Genomic DNA, 13414 nt, shown 5'->3' on the forward strand with positions numbered 1-13414 from the left:
GGAGGACCTTGTGAACCAGAGGGAACGGAGGAAACGCATAGTACAGGTGGGTGGACCACTGGATGAGGAAGGCATCCGCTATCGACCCCGGCTCCCTGCCCTGAAAGGAGCAGAACGCTTGGCACTTCCTGTTCCCCTTGGACGCAAAGAGGTCCACCCGGGGATAACCCCACCTCCGGAAAATGGAGAGAGCGACGTCCGGGCGAAGGGACCACTCGTGTGACAGGAAGGATCTGCTCAATCGATCCGCCAGCGTGTTCCGTACTCCGGGAAGGAAGGAAGCCCTGAGGTGAATGGAGTGGGCTACGCAAAAGTCCCAGAGTCGTATCGCCTCGAGGCACAGGGAGGAGGACTTGGTGCCGCCCTGCTTGTTGATATAATACATGGTCGTCGTGTTGTCCGTGAACACGGCCACACAACGACCCTGAAGCTGACGACAAAACGTTTGGCAAGCAAGGCGGACCGCTCTCAACTCCCTCATGTTGATGTGTAGCCCCACCTCCTCCTGGGACCATAGGCCCTGCGTCCGCAGGGTCCCTAGGTGGGCCCCCCAGCCTAGATCTGAGGCATCCGTTGTCAGGGATACCGAGGGCTGAGACGGGTGAAAGGGAAGACCCGCACACAATACGGACTGGTCCAACCACCAGCCGAGGGAATCTAAGACCTTCTGGGGGACTGTGATTAACATTCTAGCGGTTGCCTTGGCCTGTAATGACTGATAAGCCACAGCTGGAGAGGCCTCATGCGGAGCCGAGCGTAGTCGGTCACAAAAGTGCACGCCGCCATGTGGCCTAACAGGGATAGACATGTCCTCACTGACGTCAACGGGGCTGACCGCAAGCGTTGAACGATCGCCGCCATGGTCTGGAACCGCTGCCGAGGCAGCGAGGCCCTGCCCACAGTGGCGTCCAGAACGGCCCCGATAAATTCCACCTTCTGAGTGGGCCTCAGGGTGGACTTGTCTGTGTTTATCAAGAGGCCCAGACTCGCAAACATGCCGGTGATCACGCGGACATGGCTGTTGACTTGTTGTTCCGACGTGCCCCGAATCAACCAGTCGTCCAGATAAGGGAACACGTGGACACGGTTGCGCCGAAGATGCGCCACGACAACTGCCATGCATTTTGTAAACACCCTCGGGGCCGTGGACAGGCCAAACGGGAGGACCGCAAATTGATAATGACGAGCCCCCACAACGAAGCGGAGGAAGCGTCTGTGGCGTGGCCAAATGGCAACGTGGAAATACGCGTCCTGCATGTCGAGGGCGGCGTACCAGTCTCCCGGATCCAGGGATGGAATAATGGTCCCCAGGGATACCATGCGGAACTTCAACTTCACGAGGTATTTGTTGAGCTCTCGCAGGTCGAGGATAGGCCTGAGGCCCCCCTTGGCCTTGGGGATCAGAAAATAGCGGGAATAAAACCCCTTGCCTTTCTCGTTTTCGGGAACCGCCTCTATAGCTCCTTTGCTGAGGAGCGTCTGCACCTCCTGCCGAAGGAATTGCTCATGAGAGGGGTCCCTGAAGAGGGACGAGGAAGGAGGGCGGGAAGGAGGAAACGAAACAAACTGCAGGCGGTACCCCGTCTGCACCACGCTTAAGACCCAGCGGTCCGATGTTATTTGGGACCACGCCGGGAGGAAAAACGAAAGGCGGTTGGAAAACGGGGGGGAAGGATCCATAGGGGAAACTGTTACTGCGCCCTCGAGCGCACCTTCAAAATGAAGGCTTAGGACCAGGCGGGGGTTTTGAGGAGCCTTGGTTCTGCCCCCCTTGGTTCCCCGACTGCCTGCGCCTCCCGTTCCTGCCGCGGCGCCTGTAAAGGTCCTGCCGCTGGCGGAACTGGGAAAACGGCCGACGGTGCTGCTGTTGTTGCGGCCTAAAGGGTCTACGCTGTGTCACGGGGGTGTGCATCCCGAGGGACCGCGCAATGACCCGGTTGTCCTTTAAACTCTTAAGTCTGGGGTCTGTCTTATCGGAAAACAGGCCCTGGCCTTCGAAAGGAAGGTCCTGTATCGTGTGCTGGAGCTCTGGCGGAAGGCCGGAAACCTGCAGCCAGGAGATGCGACGCATCGTAACTCCTGACGCGAGGGTACGGGCAGCCGAGTCCGCAGCGTCCAAGGAGGCTTGTAAGGCCGTGCGCGCGACCTTCTTGCCTTCGTCCAGGATGGCCGTAAACTCTTGGCGAGCATCCTGTGGCAGCAGCTCCTTAAATTTGTCCACTGCCACCCAGGAGTTAAAGGCGTATCTGCTCAGCAGGGCCTGCTGGTTAGAGACCCTGAGCTGCAGCGCCCCAGCCGAATACACCTTACGGCCAAGGAGGTCCATCCGCCTGGCTTCTCTGGATTTGGGGGCCGGAGCCTCCTGGCCGTGACGCTCCCTATCGTTCACCGATTGCACTACCAGTGAACCGGGAGTCGGGTGAACATGTAAATATTCGTACCCCTTAGAAGGGGCCATGTACTTCCTCTCGACTCCTTTCGCTGTCGGAGGGATGGAGGCCGGGGACTGCCAGATAGTATTGGCATTGGCCTGGATGGTCCGTATGAACGGCAGGGCGACCCTGGTGGGAGCATCGGAAGAGAGGATGGTGACAATTGGGTCCTCTATCTCCGAGACCTCCTCTGCTTGCAGACTCAGGTTTTGAGCCAATCGCCTGAGGAGGTCCTGGTGCGCCCTGAGATCCAGCGGGGGGGGACTGTTGGAGGAGGTACCCGCCACCGCCTCATCCGGAGAGGAGGAGGATGAGACCCCAGGCACAATAGTGTCCAACTGAGGGTCTTCCTCAGCCCTCGCCTCTGTCTCCGGAGCCACAGCGGAGTCCTGCTGTTTGGACCCTTCGTCCCCTTCCGGGGAGGGAGGGGGGCGAGACAAAGAGGCTTCAGGGGCCCTACGCTCCGCAGTCGCCGGCCTAGCAGGTAGCTGCTGGGGGCCCTGGGCCTGATGGTACGCCCAGGGTGTCCAGAATCCCCACTGTTGTGGGCCTTGGTCCTGCAGCGGCGGATCAGCAAACAGCGCCGCCTGCCGGTCGGTGCCCAGCGCATAGCCGCTGTCCGTCTGGGAGGATACGGACGGCTGCCTCGAGGGCCACGGCGGGGCCGACCCTGGATGGTACGGGTCTGCGCGGGCCGGCACGGAGGATCGTCTCGGTGCCGGGGACCGGTGCCGGGAGTCATATCGGTGCCGGGATCGGGACCGGGACCGGGATCTGTCACGGTGCCGGGCGCCGCTTCGGTACCGAGCGCCGCTTTGGTGCCGGGACCTACTACCAGCTCGGTGCCGGGAGATCGACCGGGACCGGGACCTGCCACCAGCTCGGTGCCGGGAGGTCGACCGGGACCTGCCACCAGCTCGGTGCCGGGAGGTCGAGCGAGACCGGGACCGGGACCGGGACCTGCCACCAGCTCGGTGCCGGGAGGTCGACCGGTGCGGCGAGTAGCGTCGGGATCTGCTCCTGGAGTCGCGGTGCCGGTGACGCCGACTGGAGCCTGACCGCGACCGTCTCGATGCCGACCGTTGCCGCGAGTGCGACCGGTATCGCTGAGGGGAGCGGTGCCGGGACTGCGAGCGGCGTCGGGATCTGGAGCGCCCGAGACGTCGGGACCTGGATGGCGAACGACTGTCTCTGGGCGGCGCCGACAGCATGGGCTTGCCTCTGGACACAACCCGCACCGGAGGTACCGGGGGTGGCAGCCGAGTGGGCTCAGTCAGGGCAATAAGGTCCCGAGCCGAGGCGAAGGTCTCCGGAGTGGATGGGACCACTATCTCAACCCCAGATCTCATGGGGGAGCTCGGCGGCACCGGACTCAACGGACCCGCCGGGCCCGGAGTCAACGGTGCTGACGGTGCCGGCGGTGCCGCGGCCGATGTCGAGGCCGGGCGCTCAAGCCGGGTCTGCCTGGCCGGAGTATTAGACTTCGACGGCCTAGGCTCTGATTCCGGTGCCGGAGAAGGTCGGTGCCGGGGAGTCTTCTCGGTGCCGGAGCGATCCGGTGCCGGTGCCGAAACCACGGTCTGCGAAGTCGACGGGTCAAGTGCCGCCTCCATTAGGAGAGTTCGGAGCCTCTGATCCCTCTCCTTTTTTGTCCTCGGCTTAAAAGCCTTACAGATGCGGCACTTGTCAGATCTGTGCGATTCCCCGAGGCACTTCAGGCACGCTTCGTGGGGATCGCTGGTAGGCATGGGCTTCTTGCAGACCGCACACTGCTTGAAGCCTGGCGAAACAGGCATGAGCCTGGCGCCCGGTGCTGGGAAGGGCTAAGCCCCCGGCAAGGAACTACTTAACAGCTATTTACTAAACTATCTACTTAACAATACTAATTAACAACTATATAGAACTAGAGATAAGCGATAAACAAGCGATAGAAACTAGGAGAGCTAGGGACGTGGAGGACAGCTATGCCGCGCTCCACAGTTCCAACGACCGACACGGCGGCAAGAAGGAACTGAGGAGCGGGCGGGCCGGCAGGGATATATATTGGGCGCCATGGCGGCGCCACTCCAGGGGGCGACCTGCCGGCCCACTGGAGTTGCTAGGGTAAAAAGTTTCCGACGAACGTGCACGCGCGGCGCGCACACCTAACTGGAATGGATGTGAGCAATCACTCGAAGAAGAACTTTTGTTACAGACAATAATAAGCAACAGCTGCATTTTGTTTATACATAGGCCATCTTGATACCTTATTTTTCTCATTCTATTTAGATGCTAGTCTGCATTTCACCTTATCGACACAAGTTCGCAACAACTTCTCCCACAGTTCTTCCCCATTCACCTCGCACAATCCTCACTTCTACATATCTCACGTTATTAGCGTTACGGCTGGCCTGACTCTTGCTCACAGAGGTGACTGACTGCATTGAAATCCCTTTCAAATCCCTGTCAGTTCTTGCTCTACTTCCACAACCCGAACAGCTAGCCAAAGTCTGGGGTTCCAACAGCTTTCCAGCTGGGAGTACAGATTGACAATGGAGCCTGGTATTTTCTTTGATGCAAGCTTGTTGACTTAGGAGAAATGTACAAAGTCCTGCTTCTGCGAATGCTGCAGGAATCAAAATAGGGGGGAACGTCTTTGCTCACAGCCTCTTTAACCAGCACCTGATCCCGAAGTCCTTTCTTCAGCTTCTGCAGGCTCAGGCACTGTGCTTGTTCAGGTTCTCCCCACATCTCTCCCAGTCTGCCTTCCTTCAACTTGTTCAGTATCTCTGTGATACTGACCTGATCCATAACAATGTTTAGCCTAACCCACTGCAAAATTTAAAAAAATCAGTAGAATGGAAAGCTTGGGGTTTATTAACAGGACAGAGTCTTTCAAGCCACTAGTTCAAAATCCATCCCCAAAAAGTGATGAGCCAAGGTTGTTAACATGTGATTGCTGTTCAGGGGTTTGTATGCACTCAGCTTAGTTGCCTCTGCCCAGTCTTCATTAAGCAGGGTTCGTTCCCACCATCTCCAAAAACAGTCGCCAGCCAGCTGGCACTTACTGGAACCTCAGCTGGGAGGCCTTGGACTGATTGGACAACAGAGCAAGCTACCTTCTTACTCATAGAGGCTGTGCTTTCAGATCAGGCCTGAGGCACGCCATTGGAAGCATACAGGGGAAGCTTGCATTGTGTCCTGGGGAGAAATGGAGGATTTCTGTTGCTCTAGAACGGGAGTGTGACATGCTTTGTGCAATGGCTGACCTGCTAATTATAACGAGGCAGGACCCTGTTTGCATCGAAACGAAGGAAACCAGAAGGACAAACTGAGCTATGCAGTTTGCCTGAATCGCACAGATGTGAAAAGAGGCAGGTGAACAGTGCTGAGGGTAGCCAGTCTGCGCCCGAATTAAAGGGCATGGCAAGTGCTCCTTGTCTCCTTGGTTCACGTGGGACACGTCTTTGTGTGGAACTGTCGTTTCTCTAAGTGTTTCCTTCCATTCCCTTGGAAGAGAAACATCAGCCCCAGAGCTGCTGCGCTGGTCATTTAGAGCCCGGTCACTCACTTCGGTTCTCCTAAGGCTGCTGCTGCTCCTGCTGCTCGAGGATTAATCTGTCTTTAGACTGCAGAGCCACAGGTACAAAGCCGATCGGCCTCTGCTTAAGCGACTGAAGTGCTGATGAGACCGGAATGCTTTCAGCTGCTGGCCAGACTTTGGGCCCTGGAATGCTGGGCCGGGACTTTGTGTGTGGGACAGGACCTGGCACAGTGGGAGCTTTGAAGTGGGACATGGGAGAATTGAAACAGCTCTTCAGGAAGTCACGTAGCTGGTGCTGATCTGGCTGGGGATTTGCTGGGTTAAGGGAAACAAAGTGTTAAATGTTTTGGCACATGCTCAGCCTAGTCATGTTTGTTTTAGGCAGAATTTGGAGAATGGGGTGAAAAGGGCAAAAAGTAACTGCAGGGCTCCAAGAAAAAAATAGATGAGGGGAAAAGATCAAGACAGCTAAGTACAAGTAAACAAACTGGACACAGCCAAAATAGATCACAAGCCCCATTTTACAGGTAGGGAATGGAAGAGCTACAAAGGGATCTCACAAAACTGGGTGACTGGGCAACAGAATGGCAGATGAAATTCAGTGTTGACAACTGCAAAGTAATGCACATTAGAAAACATAATCCCAACTATACAGATAAAATGATGGGGTCTAAATTAGCTGTTACCACTCAAAGATCTTGGAGTCGTGGATAATTCTCTGAAAACATCCACTCAATGTGCAGCGACAGTCAAAAAAGTGAACAGAATGTTGGGAATCATTAAGAAGGGATAGATAATAAGGCAGAAAATATCATATTGCCTCTGTATAAATCCATGGTACACCCACATCTTGAATACTGTGTGCAGATCACCCCATCTCAAAAAAGATATATTGGAGTTGGAAAAGGTTCCGAAAAGGGCAACAGAAATGATTGAGGTGTGGTACAGTTTCCATATGAGGAAAGATTAATCACATTTGGGACTCTCTGCTTGCCTCCCCTGGCCGATGGGTCCTTGCAAAGCCCGCTCTGCAGCCCCTGTGGCTGGGCTCGGGCACCTCCCTGTCTTCCCAGGAGCCTGGGCGGTTCTGTGCTCCTAACAATATGTTTTAACATAAGTGGAGCAGGGTGGCAGCGGAGCCCCACATAAAACTGACGGGAGTAGGGAGGCAAAAGGGGCAGCAGCCCCGGGGCCCAGCGATTTAAAAGCACTGAAGGGCTGGCTGGGGGAGGCTAACCCAAGCCGGCCCCTTCCAGGGATCCAGAGCTGCCCCACCACCTTGCCCAGGGACCCGGCAATTCTGTCGGCAGCCCTGCCCGTACCCCTACTTCCTGTGCCTATGGTCCTGGCTGCCACCCCGCGGCCTACACCCAGCTCTGGACCACACCTGGAGTGGACAGGGGCCTGGCTTTCGTTTTCTTGGCTGGATCTCCACTAATTCTAAATCCACCACTGAGTCCCATTGATCGGAGTAAAATATTCCTAGATTATAAAACCAGCAGGGGCCCTTCTGACCCTCTGATGTAAGCACCTGCATAACACAGTATGACATTCCCGAGGGTACAGTCTGGACTGTGGAACAGCTGTGTCCTCTCAACTCTCCAACCTGGGGTGCCTTTCACACTGCTTCGCTTTGAGAGCAACCCCACTTGGTCTGTTTACACACAGCCTGTAGCATGCAAAATCACCCACTCCTGAATTATATTGAAGAATGACACCAGCAAATTCCCAGTCCCAGACATATCCCCAGAAGAGTACATCTTGTACTGCCAGCTTTTTCCTACAGTGCAGTAAAAGCTCATAGAAAGTCTGTCGTTTCATTAATAGAAAATGTTATGCACAAACTCTGTTATCTCAAATGGAAGTTCCAGACACTGGTTTAGCTAAAACAAGTTTATTAACTACAGAAAGATAGATTTTAAGTGATTACAAGTAATGAGGCATAAAAGTCAGAATTGGTTACAAAGAAGTAGAAGGTAAAATGCAAACTAATAACTAACTTATCAAGCTAAGTGAACTTAAAGCAAAAAGGTTTTTCTCACCACAGGATCACAGCAGTCTGGCTGGATATTTCAGCCAAGACCTCTCCCCCAGTTTGACAATGCTCCTTTTATCTTTCAAATGTTGTTGATGCAATGAGTAGAGATGAGGGGAGAGAGGTGATTTGTATCCTCTGTTCCTCATTTTTATATCTTTCCCTCGTCTCTGATAATCATCTCCAGCTGGGGTTCAGGGGACAGCAAGTCTGTCTGCCAAGGTGCAACTTTCTCACTCACACCCTTCTTCCTGCTAAAGAATGACTGTTTAACCAGGTGATTGTCCAATTGATTTTGTTGCCACCTGGCTGAGTCATCAGATTGCTTTTTTCTCTGAGGAACTGGTTTGTGCCTACTTTTCTAAACTTGGAGCATGTCTCAGTAAGGTTATTCAGTAGAATCTTATAAATTTACATACAATGTTGTTTTACCAGAACAATAATGATCAGCAATTTATGAATTTTCAAATGATATCTCACAAGGCCTACTTTGTATACAATGTATCATAGACTTGTAAAAGTGGTGAACATAATGGTACAGTCTGTACCCTTATCTTCCCATAACTTCTGTGTGAACTAGAATGTCTTTTAAAAAAACATCTTGAGTTAAAGACTGAGTGACAGAGAATCCACCACACCACTAGTTAAATTAATTCAACGGTTAATTACCCTCACTTAAAAACTTGCACCTTATTTCTAATCTGGAGTTGTCTAGCTGCTCTCTTCTACTGAATGGGAGTATGGGTTTCAGAATCTGACTCCTACCAAATCGGAGTAGGGCTGGGAGTGAAAACCAGATGTCCTGTCCTTCTCCTTTGTCTTAGCTCAACAATATGTATATTGTGTTTTTATAACATTCTCTGCAGGTCATTTGACAGAAGTGCAAGAGGGATATTCTTTTACTGGTGTCCAGCCTTTGTCTTTTGTTATGGTGGTTTTGTAGTAGCTACCCATGATCACATGCCCATGAGATGATTTCTCTGTCAGGAAGAAGTGAATGAAGCAAGGGGCAAAACCTTTGATTGAGAAATTTGTACTATTCTTGGCAGTTCTGCAGATGGAACAATGAGACCCTTGAAAGTGAAATCTGAAATGATGCCTCATAGTGCTTGGTGGGGAGAGCTGCCTGCCTGAACCCAAAGAATGATGAATTGTCTGTCTTTCTTTTTTTTGTTTTTAGTACTGAAGTCACCAACAGCAGTGATTTTTTTCAAAGCTTTCCGGCTATGCAGCGAAGATCTGCAGCAAAGAAGCAGCTATTTTTTTCCTCTCCGTGAAAGGTAGGGAACTCCGAATAATTCTGTTAATAATATACAGCTCCTTGTGTATCTCAGGTAGGAATAAAATACGATTTTCACAGCAAGGGGGCACTTCACACTTTAACCTTTGCCTTTGTGAGATCCCAAGGTATTGACCCTTGTGGTATTGACAAGATTGGGAAGCGTGAAACTTGGCTTACCTTCTGTTTTCCCTTATGCCAACTTTCAAAGTCCACATAATGTCTTATGTTAAAGATGAGTTTAAGCTGTAGAATTGAGACTCCAGTCTGTATTTTCAATGCCCCCAAGTTTGGATCTGAGGTATTGGTCCAGCCCATTAAAAAGATGAGAATGGGTGGGAACTTGACCCAGATCTGAAATAGAACATGGATAAGATTTTCAAAAGTGCCTGAGTAACTTAGCAGCCTAACTCCCAGTGAAACTCAAAGCTTTAACATTTTTTAACTAAAGTCTATTTCCAAAATTGGGATCTGGATCCAAATTTGGCTTTCAAACACATCAAGCAATTTTCTATGGAAAAAGATCCTGGGAATGGCTTCCCTACCCTGTATAGTCAGTCTAGTTTCCATTGTCTTTCTCCCATGCATCAGCTGGGAAGAGAAACAAAAGCAGGAAAGCTGGATTGCAAAACCACAGGAGCAGGTACCTGAAGCTATTGTTAACTCCTCTTGTTCAGTTGACTAGGCTTCATATCAATGGTGCCATTTACAAAACTAAAGGAATTTTGAAAATTAAACGCTTGTGAAATGTCCTTTTGAAACCTGGAGATTTCAAGTATCAGAGGGTAGCCGTGTTAGTCTGGATCTGTAAAAGCAGCAAAGAATCCTGTGGCACCTTATAGACTAACAGACGTTTTGGAGCATGAGCTTTCGTGGGTGAATACCCACTTCCTCAGATGCATGTAATGGAAATATCCAGGGGCAGGTATATATATGTGTGCTAGCAAGCAAGCTAGAGATAACGAGGTCAGTTCAATCAGGGAGGATGAGGCCCTGTTCTAGCAGTTGAGGTGTGAAAACCAAGAGAGGAGAAACTGGTTCTGTAATTGGCAAGCCATTCACAGTCTTTGTTCAATCCTGAGCTGATGGTGTCAAATTTGCAGATGAACTGAAGCTCAGCAGTTTCTCTTTGAAGTCTGGTCCTGAAGTTTTTTTGCTGCAGGATGGCCACCTTAAGGTCTGCTATAGTGTGGCCAGGGAGGTTGAAGTGCTCTCCTACAGGTTTTTGTATATTGCCATTCCTAATGTCTGATTTTGTGTCCATTTATCCTTTTCCGTAGAGACTGTCCAGTTTGGCCGATGTACATAGCAGAGGGGCATTGCTGGCATATGATGGCGTATATTACATTGGTGGATGTACAGGTGAATGAACCAGTGATGGTGTGGCTGATCTGGTTAGGTCCTGTGATGGTGTCGCTGGTGTAGATATGTGGGCAGAGTCAGATCAACAGATCAACAGAGCCAGACGTGTACCCAGAAGCCTCCTACTGCAAGACAAACCCAAGAGAGAAACCAACAGGACTCCACTGGCCATCACATACAGCCCCCAGCTAAAACCCCTCCAACGCATCATCAAGGATCTACAACCCATCCTGGACAATGATCCCACACTTTCACAGGCCTTGGGTGGCAGGCCAATCCTTGCCCACAGACAACCTGCCAACCTGAAACATATTCTCACCAGTAACTGCACACCACACCATAATAACTCTAGCTCAGGAACCAATCCATGCAACAAACCTCGATATCAACTCTGCCCACATATCTACACCAGCGACACCATCACAGGACCTAACCAGATCAGCCACACCATCACTGGTTCATTCACCTGCACATCCACCAATGTAATATACGCCATCATATGCCAGCAATGCCCCTCTGCTATGTACATCGGCCAAACTGGACAGTCTCTACGGAAAAGGATAAATGGACACAAATCAGACATTAGGAATGGCAATATACAAAAACCTGTAGGAGAGCACTTCAACCTCCCTGGCCACACTATAGCAGACCTTAAGGTGGCCATCCTGCAGCAAAAAAACTTCAGGACCAGACTTCAAAGAGAAACTGCTGAGCTTCAGTTCATCTGCAAATTTGACACCATCAGCTCAGGATCGAACAAAGACTGTGAATGGCTTGCCAATTACAGAACCAGTTTCTCCTCTCTTGGTTTTCACACCTCAACTGCTAGAACAGGGCCTCATCCTCCCTGATTGAACTGACCTCGTTATCTCTAGCTTGCTTGCTAGCAGACATATATATACCTGCCCCTGGATATTTCCACTACATGCATCTGAGGAAGTGGGTATTCACCCACGAAAGCTCATGCTCCAAAACATCTGTTAGTCTATAAGGTGCCACAGGATTCTTTGCTGCTGGAGATTTCAGTAACTTTTGTTGAAGTTGAGCTGCAAAGCACAAAGAAACTGTGTGTGAGAGAAAGACTCACCTGTTGTATCACATCTTTAGGACAGTAAGTTCACCGGGGCCTGGGATGTAAGCATACCTGTACCGCCCATACCACAATGGGGTCCTGGCCTGGTTGGGACACTAGAGATATGTTTACAGCCTCCCAGCCCAGGTAGAGAGACCGGCACTAGCTTCACTTGTGCTAGTGCACTGAACGCAGCAGTGTGGCCGTTGTGGCACTAGCCACCCGAGTCCAAGCCCGACTGACCCCTGGGTCTGTGCGTGGCTGGCTAGTCTGAGCCACCACCTGTGCTGTGGCATTCCCACTGCTATTTTTCGCACGCTCAAGCGGAGCTAGCATGATCTGTCTCCCTGGGCTGGGAAGCTCACTGCTAGCAGCAGTGTAGACATACCCTAGGTGCTACTGTGATATCAATATGGCATTGCCAATTCCAATCAGGAATCATGAGTCAGCCCCCCCCCAAATCATAGCATTGGTTTAAAAATCACTCGGGCTGTTTAATCATCTATTTTGGGTAGTTTGTGTTTACCTTGAGGTTTCTGAGCTTTCAGGGTGCACTTGGTTTGCATTTATAAGCCTTTCCTCACAGTCATGAGGGCTAGAAATTTACTGTTTTTAAAAACATGCATGCTGAGAGTCTCATATAACCACATGACTCCAGGAGCTGAGGCTTTAAGAGAAACATTCATTCTCATGAGACTAGCAATAAAACCACGAGGTGGCAACACTATAGGTGGTGGTAAACACAAGGTTAGGGTGTACTGGTTATATCAGTTGTTCATTCTGCACTTGTTGTAATGTCAATGTGCAGAATAATTCTACCAGCCTAGGGTTTTTTTTAAAAAAGAGAATTTCAGGTGCTCAATCACTCACTCAATGGCTTTTTGGAAATCTATTTAAAGTTCCTATCTGGCCCCCATTATTGTCATATCTGAGCATCTCACAGTCGTTAATGTGTTCATCCACAACATAGTGTGGTAGGGCAGTTCTGTTATCCCAGTTTTAGAAATGGGAAACTGAGGCACGGTGAGGCTAAGTGACTTGCCCATGTGGTCACACAGGAAAACAGTGACAGAGCAGGAGTTGAACCAAGATGTTCCAAGACTAGTTCCCTAATCACTGGACCATTCTTCTTCTCCCAGACAAAAATTCATTCTCTTTTCCTCTCCTCCCTTCCCCAGTTCTCCCTGGACCAAACATGGCTGCATAAGCTGTGGCTGCAAAAGGGAAAAAGCAGGCATTGTCTGTGTAGACAAAAGTGTGACCTAGCTGTCTCTGCGTGTCATTAGTTACTAGGCACCCACAATGAGTGTGCACCCTATTTTGGGCACTTTGACGTTTGCTGGCCCCAAACTGGTCTGTGTAGTGCAATGGTGGATTTGCATGTGTGGGATATGTTTATGGGTGATTGTATTCCTTTGGTCTTAGCTTGTCTTGCAGCGCTGTGAAAATAAAATGAAAGGTCTCTTATGTGAGTGTTCATGCCTTGGTTGGGGAAACCTGGCATTTGGATACACAAAATGAGGTGTGCATGTGTATTTTTGCAGGTAGAACCTAGTCAACGGGCCAAAACCTATGGTTCTGTTAGTGCAGGGGTAGGCAACCTATGGCACACGTGCGGAAGGCAGTATGCGAGCTGATTTTCAGTAGCGCTCACACTGCCAGGGTCCTGGCCACCGGTCCGGGGGGCTCTGCATTTTAATTTAATTTTAAA

General features: G+C 50.9%; 1 protein-coding gene across 2 annotated transcripts in view; it reads left to right on the forward strand.

Annotated features, from left to right (window-relative positions):
- Positions 1–13414, forward strand: part of GJC2 (gap junction protein gamma 2) — a 140940-nt gene that overhangs the window by 53959 nt on the left and 73567 nt on the right. For both annotated transcript variants that reach the window (XM_030549878.1, XM_030549879.1), the window contains one exon: positions 9171–9270. The gene's annotated coding sequence lies outside the window, so the exon portion shown is untranslated. The remainder of the gene's footprint in view (positions 1–9170; positions 9271–13414) is intronic.

Source organism: Gopherus evgoodei, chromosome 2 (genome assembly GCF_007399415.2).
Source record: "Gopherus evgoodei ecotype Sinaloan lineage chromosome 2, rGopEvg1_v1.p, whole genome shotgun sequence".
NCBI lineage: Eukaryota > Metazoa > Chordata > Testudines > Testudinidae > Gopherus > Gopherus evgoodei.